Consider the following 9,893-nt stretch of genomic DNA (forward strand, 5'->3'; position numbering starts at 1 on the left):
GAATTTAACTCTTGAGCTATTTTATTTTGTTTGTTGTCTATTGTGCTGTTCAATGTACAATGCAGGTCTGAGTACGTCCTGCAGGGCAGGTCTGGTTTTTGCAAATTCCATCAGTGATTGCTTCTCTGGGAAAGTCTTTATTTCTCCCTCAAAGGTGAAGCTTATTCGGCCAAGCAAAGAATTTGAGGTTGGCCATTATTCTGTTTGAGAAGATTGAGGATAGGTTTCCAGTCCCTTGTGGCTTGTATGGTTTCACTTGAGAAGTCTGCAGTTAGTCTGATAGGTTTTCTTTTGTAGGTTAGCTGCTGTTTTCATTTCATTGCTTAAAGGGTGGCCTCTTTCGTGTTTGCTTTGGTCAGCCTAATAACTGTGTGACGTGGTGATTGCCTTTTCACATTGAGTCTCCCAGGAGTTTTGTGTGCTTCTTGTATTTGGATATCTAGATTTCTGGCTAGGCCAGGTATATTTTCCTCCAGTATTCCAAGAAATAGATTTTCCGGCCCTTGTGTAATTTCTTATTCTCTCTCCGGGACACCTATAATTCTTATATTTGGTTTCTTTACATAATCCCATATTTCCTGTATATTTTATTCTTGTCTCTTGGTTTTCTTCATATGATTTGTTTAGCACATAGGCACTCTCTTCCAGCTCTGAGATTCTTTCTTCTGTGTGATCCATTCTATTCTTGAGGCTTTCCACTGTGTTTTGTAGATCCTAAATGCTTCTTTCATTTCCAGAATTTCTGTTTGGTTCTTTCATAATATTTCAATTTCTTTAGAGAATTTTTCAGCCATTTTCTGTGTTGTTCTTGTGGCTTCTTTGTGTTGGGTTTCTATGTTCCTTTCAATTCCATTGAGTATTCTTGCAATCCATATTCAGAAATCTTCTTCCATCATTTTTTTTTTTTTGAGACAAATTCTTGCTTTGTTGCCCAGGCTAGAGTGAGTGCGGTGGCATCAGCCTAGCTCACAGCAACCTCAAACTCCTAGCCTCAAGTGATCCTCCTGCCTCAGCCTCCAGAGTAGCTGGGACTACAGGCATGTGCCACCATGCCTGGCAAATTTTTTCTATATATTTTTAGTTATCCAGCTAATTTCTTTCTATGTTTAGTAGAGATGGGGTCTCCCTCTTGCTCAGTCTGGTCTCGAACTCCTGACTTCGAGAGATCCTCCTGCCTTGGCCTCCCATAGTGCTAGGATTACAGGCATAAGCCACTATGCCTGGCCTTCCTCCATCATTTTAATCATTTTGTTTAAATTCGTATCCGTTGTTCATGGTCTAATGATTTCTTCTGAGGGTGACTTTTCTCTCTGATCTTTCATGTTTCCTGCTTTCTTTCACTGATTCTTTCTCACCAGGATACTTTGTCGAGAACCAGGGGTGATACGACTGGTTCATGGCCCTATCTCCAAGTCCCCAAAGGGATGTTCCTTGACAGTGCTGGGGAGAGGCACTCCGGTCCTGTATTGCCGTAGTGATATTTTAACAAGTTGGCTTACCTCTGACCTATTGTCTTCACCTCTTGCCATGGAGATTAGTGAGTTTGGTCCCCCAGCTTAAGCTCTCAGGTGGTGAATCGCACTTGTGTGTGTGATCCACTGCCCTCTAATACCTTCAGATGGAAGGTACTGTATTTAGCTATGGAATTGTCCTCTCTGTTATTGATTGTATTTTGTGTGGAGGAGCCAGTTATCAAGGTAATATGATTCCTCTGTGTTGGCCCTTAACCCCTGATGGGGTATAAGAGTGCCCTGATCTTTTGGAAAGGTCTTGCCACTCTCGAGCGTTACTTGAACGCTGTTCCCCCATTAGGTGGGGTAAAGGCAAGATAGGTGACAACTGGTCCCTGCAGGCCTGTGACTGTATGCTTCTGTGGTTGCTTGATCTGCCGCTAGGGGAGCCAGTAATTTGTTTTTTCAGGGCTCTTTCGCCACAGTTGGGAGGCTGCTCCTGATGGGCAGGATCAGCTGGTGCAATTGCTGAGGACTCTGGGCAGCATTTTCCTTCTCAGTCCACAAACCCTAAAGCTCGCAGCGCCTGAACACAGATAGCGAGTCCTAGAGTTCTGTTCTTATCAGATGGTCTACGCTGGTCCCTCAGACGGAATCTACAGGTTGCCCCTTATTGCTTAGCACCAAGGCCTGGCAGATTCATGCCAGTCCCACAGAGAGAGTGGCTTCTCTTCCTTCTCCCCGCCTCCAAGGGCACGAATGTCGCGGGGTGGGGGAGGGGTGTTGCCCGAGAACACTGCGTGCGCCAACACCTGGGGATCCCACTGTTGGTGGTCTGCCCCAGCAGAGCACCAATGGCACCAGTGTTGGGGGGGACACGCTCAAGCTTCTTCCACTGACAGCTTGTGGGTCAAAATTGACCAACCCTGTATGATGAGTCAGTAAATGTGGCAAAAGAGCTTGCAAATTGACCTCCCTGTCAGTAGGTGGCGCTGGCTGGGAGGAGCAAGTTGCAATGTTGTTTTTGCGTCCTATAAGCAGGTCTAGTTCCTCAGGGAAAGCACTCTAGTGCCTCAGGTGGTGGGTGGGGCCTTTATACTCCACCTCCCCAGTGGCAGTTGAGTGGGGGGAGCCTGCGCTATAGCTCCACAAATGCTTTTAGCAAGCGTCAAAGGTCTGTCCCCTGTCCCCTGCCAGGGAGGGGCTGAAGTGCCTCCACTCAACGAGAAAGTCTGTGTGTGGTGGTGGGACTGTCTGAGACCCACAGTCTGGTGGTCTGGAGCAGGTCGTGCCCCTTCCCACCATGCCCTATGCCACAATATCTTCAATGCCTCTGCCAGCAGGCAGGAGCTCAAGCCAGCTGAGCTCTCCCACAACAGCAATGGTGGCCAGGAGGTTTCCTGCCCAGGATCAGGGCCTCAGCTGGGAGTGCAGCCCTCCCACGGGAAGAGGGATACCACCTGGAGCATGCTGTAGCTAGGACCCACTCTGATCTGCCCCTGAAGGCACTCACACCTCAGTACACGAGTTCACAAATGTTCCTCTGTGGCTCTGGGCCATGCAATTCAGACCTGGGTGTATGGGATCTGGCCTGCAGGCCTGTCCTCCAGGCCCTGGAAATCAATCCCTGGCCATGCCAGGGAGAAGAATGCTTGTCCCAAGTCACCCATGGGGTGCCCAAGCTGGATCAGTGTCTCTCTGCCTTGCCTTTGCCCTGCTCTGTTGGAGTAACTAACTGGGCAAGTAGCGCCAGGAAGTCCTGGCGAGTATAGAGCTCACAGTCCCAGCACCCCTCAGTCCACTGCAGGGCCCCAAATGGAAAAGTACGAACCCTGCTCACAGTGGATGCCTCCGGGTGGTGGCTAAATTGTCTCTCTCCTCAGCCACGGGCAGGGCAGAATGAAAGGGAGAATGAGGACTAGGATGGGGAAGGAGTGCACACCAGTAGTCTCCGAAGCCTCTCCAGGAGGCAGTCCTCCCAGAATGACCGGGCTCTGGAGTCCCACAGATCGACTGGGACCCACTGGACCCCTCTGCCTCCCCCAATGTAGGCTTGAGTTGGGAAATACCTGTGTGAGGAGGAGCAACACAGATTCTGTATATGAGACATTAGTACCTACTTCTTAAAGTTGTGGGAGGATTAATGAAGTTAATAATTGCAAAATGTTTAAAACCTTGTCTGGCACAGAGTAAGGAGTTAATAAAGGCCCGCTTTTGTTTGAACAGTTCACAATTCTAACATTCAACGTATTTGTGACATTATGTACTCTTTGAAGCTCATAAATCCAATTTTTCTGGAGATAAGTGGGCTGTAAAATCAAAGTGCATTGAAACTAGAGACAACATAATTTATTGTACATACTGGGATTGTTTTGAGAGTTAGAGAGGTACTGTTAATAATTAAGCCAGGGCCAGCACGGTGGCTGATGCCTGTATTCCCAGCACTCTGGGAGGCTGAGGCGGGAGGATTCCTTGGGCCCAGGAATTCGAGGCTGCAGAGATTTATGATCATGCCACTGCATTACAGGCTTGGAAACAGAGTGAGACTCCATTTTTTAAAAGAAATAAATGAATAATAATTAAACCAGGACAGGAGGCATCCATCAGACTGAATCTGGCAAATGGAGATATGAAGGATCATCCTTGCTGTAAACTCACCACTCCATAGGGGGCGGCAGAGAGCAATTCCCTTGGCTGATGTTACAAAACAGGGTTCTCTGAGTCACCCAGTATGCTAGCTCTCTTTGCATAACGGGACTTAATCAAGGACTGAGAGTTAGGCAAGAGACAGGTGAAAGCAGGCAATACCTACATTCTGCAGCTCAGAGCCAAGAGCATAATCGGGGATCCAGGCCTGGCACCCTGCTCCTGTGGGATCTGGGTGGTAACAGAGGGGTGAGGGGATGATGTCCTGGGCCCCTCCTCTGCCCACATCTGCCTCAGAGGAGAAGGCTGCCGGGGCCCAGACAGGGATAGAGCAACAGAAGTCCTTTTAAACATAATTCAGATCAAGTCCCTTCTCTGCTCAAAATCCCTCCATGAGTTCCACCCCTATTACCTCTCTGTCCTTATCCCCCACATTGGAGGACTCATTCATCCTTCCCAGGCCACACTCGTCCCCTGGAGCACTCCCTCATTTCCTTCAAGTTTATGTTCTCATGTCCTGATTTCAGCCAGACCTTCTCTAACTACACCTGGCCTCATCCCACACTCCTCTCCCCCTCAGCCTGCTCGGACTTTGTTTTCCCACAGTGTTTAGCACCTTCTGGCATCCCATACCATTCAGTTACCTCTCATGTCTCTTGATTATTATGTACCCCTCCCCCTTCCACTCCAAACACGATGTCAATGCCACAAGTACAAGCAGTTTTGTCTGTTTGTTCTCAGTGTTATCCTCAGCTCTAGAACAGAGCCAGCTCCCAGGGTCAGGAAAGTCCATGGTGGCTCCTCTCCAAGGTCAGGAAAGTACAGGTGGCCCTTTGTTGGTCCCCTTGTCCTGGATCAGAGGAGTACGGGGTGAGGCTGGCCCTGGCAGCTTTGACTCTCAGACTCCAATAAAGCTCTGTCCTATAGCACCCTCACGCATATCGGGTGACTCAGCCACTCTATTCCCTAGATCAGCATTTTCGGTTGTAGCAAGTTGTTTGTTTAGCTTTGCAAGCAAGGTACCAGTTCCCTATTTTACTTTATTTATTAGAGATGGGGTCTTGCTCTGTCACTAAGGCTGGATGCAGTGGTGCAATCAAAGCTCACTGTAACCTTAAACTCTTGGGCTGAAGAGACACTCCTGCCTCAGCCTCCTGAGTTGGTAAGACTACAGGCTGTGCCACCACACATGGTTTATTTTTAATTTGTGTGTGTGTGTGTGTATGTGTGTGTGTGTGTGTGTGTGTGGAGGCTGAGTGTCACTGTGTTTCCCAGGCTGGTCTTGATCTCCTGGCCTCAAGCAATCCTCTCATCTTGCCCAGCCTAGTTCCCAATTTTAAACGACAGAGAAAGAAGAAGTCAAGCAGACACAGCAGCGGTGCAGTCTCACAGCGATCGTGGAGACAGAGCTGTACCCAGTGGATGTCAATCTAGCTCCACCCAGTCTCTGTGCTCCTGGAGCTCAGAGTTTAGAGAAAGAGACATGGATACAGAGAAAGAGGAGGGAGAGATGCAGCAAGGGCCACAGCACCAGGAAAAGGCACAAACAGCAAAAGACAGGGAGAGAATTGTCCAGCTCAAGCAGAGAGACACAAGGAGTCCAGGCTAGAAGGGCTCCGCAGTGGGCTGTGTCTGGCTGTCCCCAGATCACAGGCTCTCTGCCTTTCCCCATCTGTTCTACCCCTGCCTCTCGGTTTCACCAGTTGTCATTTTCATCCCCTCTGTCATTATCTCTGTGTCTATGGCTGTCACAGAAAAGGAGAAGGAAAGGAGAAAGACACTGGGTATCTGCAGGCCACAGAAAGATGGGTGCCAGGACACACACACTCTCTACAGGCACATGAAGACACACAGGAACATATAGAACCACCACACCAATATAACCACACCGTCACATATAAACCATGCAAACATACAGGCTTACACTGACTCATCCACAAGAATCTACAGCAACGCAATCACACAAATACAGACACACGACATCTTATGGTTAAGATGAAGTGACAATGACCAGAGAAACCTTCCCACCAAAACAACCACAAAATGGAGAACATACACAAAACAAAACAAAAAGAAAAACAAAACAGTTTTTAAGAGAAAGAACTTCAGGCTATGCAGGACAGCCATCCTCAAGAGATAGGAGACAAAGGAGATGAGCCTGACTTTACGGCCTGAGAGGGTTTCAAAGCTGCAGAGCAGGAAGCAAGAGCCCAAAGTATTCTCTGAATTGAGGAGACAGAGTGGAGAGTCTGAGGGGCAGAGGCAGCTCGACTTCACAGGGCAGAGCACAGTTTAGGAGCTGCACTGGGGGGATTCAGGCGAACCCTGTTCAGTGCATGTGTGCGAGGAAATTATCTGAAGATGGGGAAAGATCCAGCTGAAAGAATTAGAGGAAACAGTCTCACTTGCTCACACAGGGCCAGGAATAATGCCTGCTACCATCACTCAGAAAGAAAACAGTTCCTAATTCATAGGGCATTGGGACTCAGGAAAGTATTGCCTCCATGGAGCACAGTAATTATTCCTAGACTGAACACTTCTCCAAACTTGCTGAACAAACCTTAGAAAGAAGACTTGAAAAAAAATGTTTCCACATTAGCTAGGTACCAGAACACAACTCAAGAATATTTATATGAGTATAAATATCCAGTACCTAGTGGGGGAAAATGCATAATGTCTGGCATCCAACAAAAATTGACAGGCATGCAAAGAAGCGGAAAAAATATGACATAATGAGGAGGAGAAATATCAATGAAAACGGATACAGATGTTATAATTAGCAGACATGGACATTAGAACAGCTATTATAACTGTATTTCATATGTTCAAAGAGTTGAATAGAGATATGGAAGATATAAACAATATCCGAATCAAACCTGTAGACCTGAAAACTACAGTATGTGAGACAAAAATATACACTGGATGAGACTGATGGCTGATGAGGAATTGGAGAAGAAATAGTGAACTTGAATCATAGCAATAGAAACTGCTCAAAAGGAAACACAGAGAAAAGAGAATTCAAACAAAAAAAAAACAGAGAAACAGAGCAAAATAAATCCATGCAACAACATCAAGTGTCCTCCTGTATGTATAACTGGAATCCCGAAAAGAAAGGAGGGAGAGTTGGGAAGATGAACACTATTTGAAGAAATGAAGGCTGAAGTAATTTCAAATCTGATGAAAACTATATATATATAGACCCAAGAATGTCAAGGAACCACAAAGACAAGAAATATAGATATATAACTACCTAGTATATATCATAGGCAAATTGTTCAAACTCGGTGTAAAAAGAAAATCTTAAAAACAAACAGAGAAAAAAAAACACAGTGTACAAAGAGCAATAAAGATAAAGATTTGTCATAGAAAACTGTGCAAGTGAGAAGACAGGGCAGCAACATCTTTAAACTATTGAAATAACAGATCCAATAATGCATGAGTCAAAGAAGAAATAAAAAGGGAAATTAGAACATAATTTGTGTCTGCTGTGATTGCTTTGGCGGTCTTCTTCAAAAATTCTTTGCTTACGCTGATGTCTGAAAGGGTCTTCCCTACATCATCTTCTAGGATTCTTAAGGTTTCATGCCTTATATTTAAGTCTGTTATCCATCGTGACCTTGATTTTTGTAAGAGGTGAGAGGTGGGGATTCAGTTTCAATCTTCTGCATGTAGTTATCCAGTTTTCCCAGCACATTTTATTGAAAAGAGATTCTTTCCCCCAGTGCATATTTTTGTCTGCCTTGTCAAAGATTAGATTACCATATGTGGATGGTTTCATCTCTGGATTCTCAGTCCTGTTCCAAAGGTCTATAGCTCCGTGCTTGTGCCATTACCATACTGTTTTAGTTACTATAGCCTTATAGTACAGCTTGAAGTCTGGTAGACTGATACCTCCCAGTTTGTTCTTTTTGCTTATGATTGCTCTGGCTACTCAAGCTTTTTCTGTTTCCAAACGAAGCATACATTATTTTTCCTATATCTGTGAAAGATGACATTGGTGTTTCGATGGGGATTGCACTGAATCTGTAAATCACTTTGGGAAGTATGGATATTTTAACAATGTTCATTCTACTGATCCGTGAACATGATATATTTCTCCATTTCTTTGTGTCATCTGTGATTTCTTTCCTTAGTGTTTTGTAGTTCTCCTTGTAGAGATCTTTCACATCCTTGGTTAAGTATATTCTTAAAGCATTTTTTTGATCTACTGTGAATGGTAATTGAGTCTTTGATTTTATTTTCAGCTTAACTTTTACAGGTATATAAAAATTCCACTGATTTGTATACCCTTATTTTGTAACCTGTGACCTAAACTTAGTGCCATATTGCATAGCACAGCAAGATTCAGGTCGTAGGTTCAAGAGAGTCCACGTTGGTAGGTCTCCAAGGTCAGCAAAGTACACCCTCCACCCCTTCAAAACATACTCTGTCTGTACCCTCCTCCTGGGTCAAAGGAACTGCCAGGGTCAGGGTCCTGGGTCCAGCAAGGGTTTGCTTAACATTGCAAAATTGTTTCTACCTGATGGTGGAAAGTCATGGCTGGGCAGACACAAGTGAACATGGACACATTTATTCTCATATTTGGAAAATATGGACTGACCCTGCCACAGGCTGGGTGGGTGCAGGCTCACAGTGGCAATGGAGACAGATGGGAGCCAGGGTACGTCAATCAAAGTGGACCCAGTGTCTGCACTCCTGGACTCAGAGTCTAAAGTGGAAAACAGTGATGTGAAGTTAGAAGGAGGTAGGAAGACAGTGTCAGAGAAATTTCCTGCACTCTGAAGCTAGCCAGAGGCAGGGAGTGAACTGCCCAGCACTAGTCAGAGCTGTCAGAGACCAAGAAGAGCAGACCACTCCACATGCCAGGTCTCAGTCTCTCCAGCTCATTCCACCTGACCCTTCCTCCAAGTCTCTCCAGTTCTGCAGCTATTGCCCCTCCTTCTTTTTCTGCCAATACTTCCCCCTGTGGCTGTCACAGAAGTGAGGGTGAAGGAGGGGACACTGGAGATAGATACTGAATATCTCTAGGACTTACAAAGACAGGGGCTAGGACATGCACCAACACTCAAGCACACACACACACGCAGCACACACAGTGTCTTGCAGTCCAAGACAGAATCCCATTCACCATGTTACAAACGCAGGTTTAGGACGAATTTCATTTAATTAAACAATTCCCTCCTTTTAGTCAGCTGCTCAGTTTTGAACATGCACCACCATCACCTCCACCACACAACTGCAAGCTCACATTTACATATGAAATTATATAAATACACAGAAGCCCCCACACATGCAAGAATACAAATATAAGCATAGTCAGACTTGCACAGAAAAACACACCCCAGCACAGTCACATAAATACAAACACCCCTTCATATATAAAAACCATTTTATAAGCACAACACAGATACAAGCAGGCAGTCAACTACATGCAAGCATAAACAAACAGGCAACTAAGTACACAAGTGCATGCTCACTGACACCAACCAAAATAAACACACATGAATGCACTCACACCCCCACACACTTGCGTGCTCATGTGGACTTTAGTATTTCTACCACAGTATCCCTGCCAGCATCTAAGAGGAGAATAAAAGGATAGGGAACAGGTCACAGTGCTACGCAAGCAAGAGGTATGGGTTCCCCGGAACCTTCCCTCTGAGTTAACACACCTGGACTGTGATGAGAGGGGAGGCGGGGACTGGATGAAGTTTCATAACTGGGTGGGGAGGCTGACACAGTATAAAAGGCCCAGCTGGAGGCTGCAGTGTGGTAGAAGACACTCAGACTGAGACC

Source organism: Lemur catta, chromosome 19 (genome assembly GCF_020740605.2).
Source record: "Lemur catta isolate mLemCat1 chromosome 19, mLemCat1.pri, whole genome shotgun sequence".
In the NCBI taxonomy this organism is placed as follows: Eukaryota; Metazoa; Chordata; class Mammalia; order Primates; family Lemuridae; genus Lemur; species Lemur catta.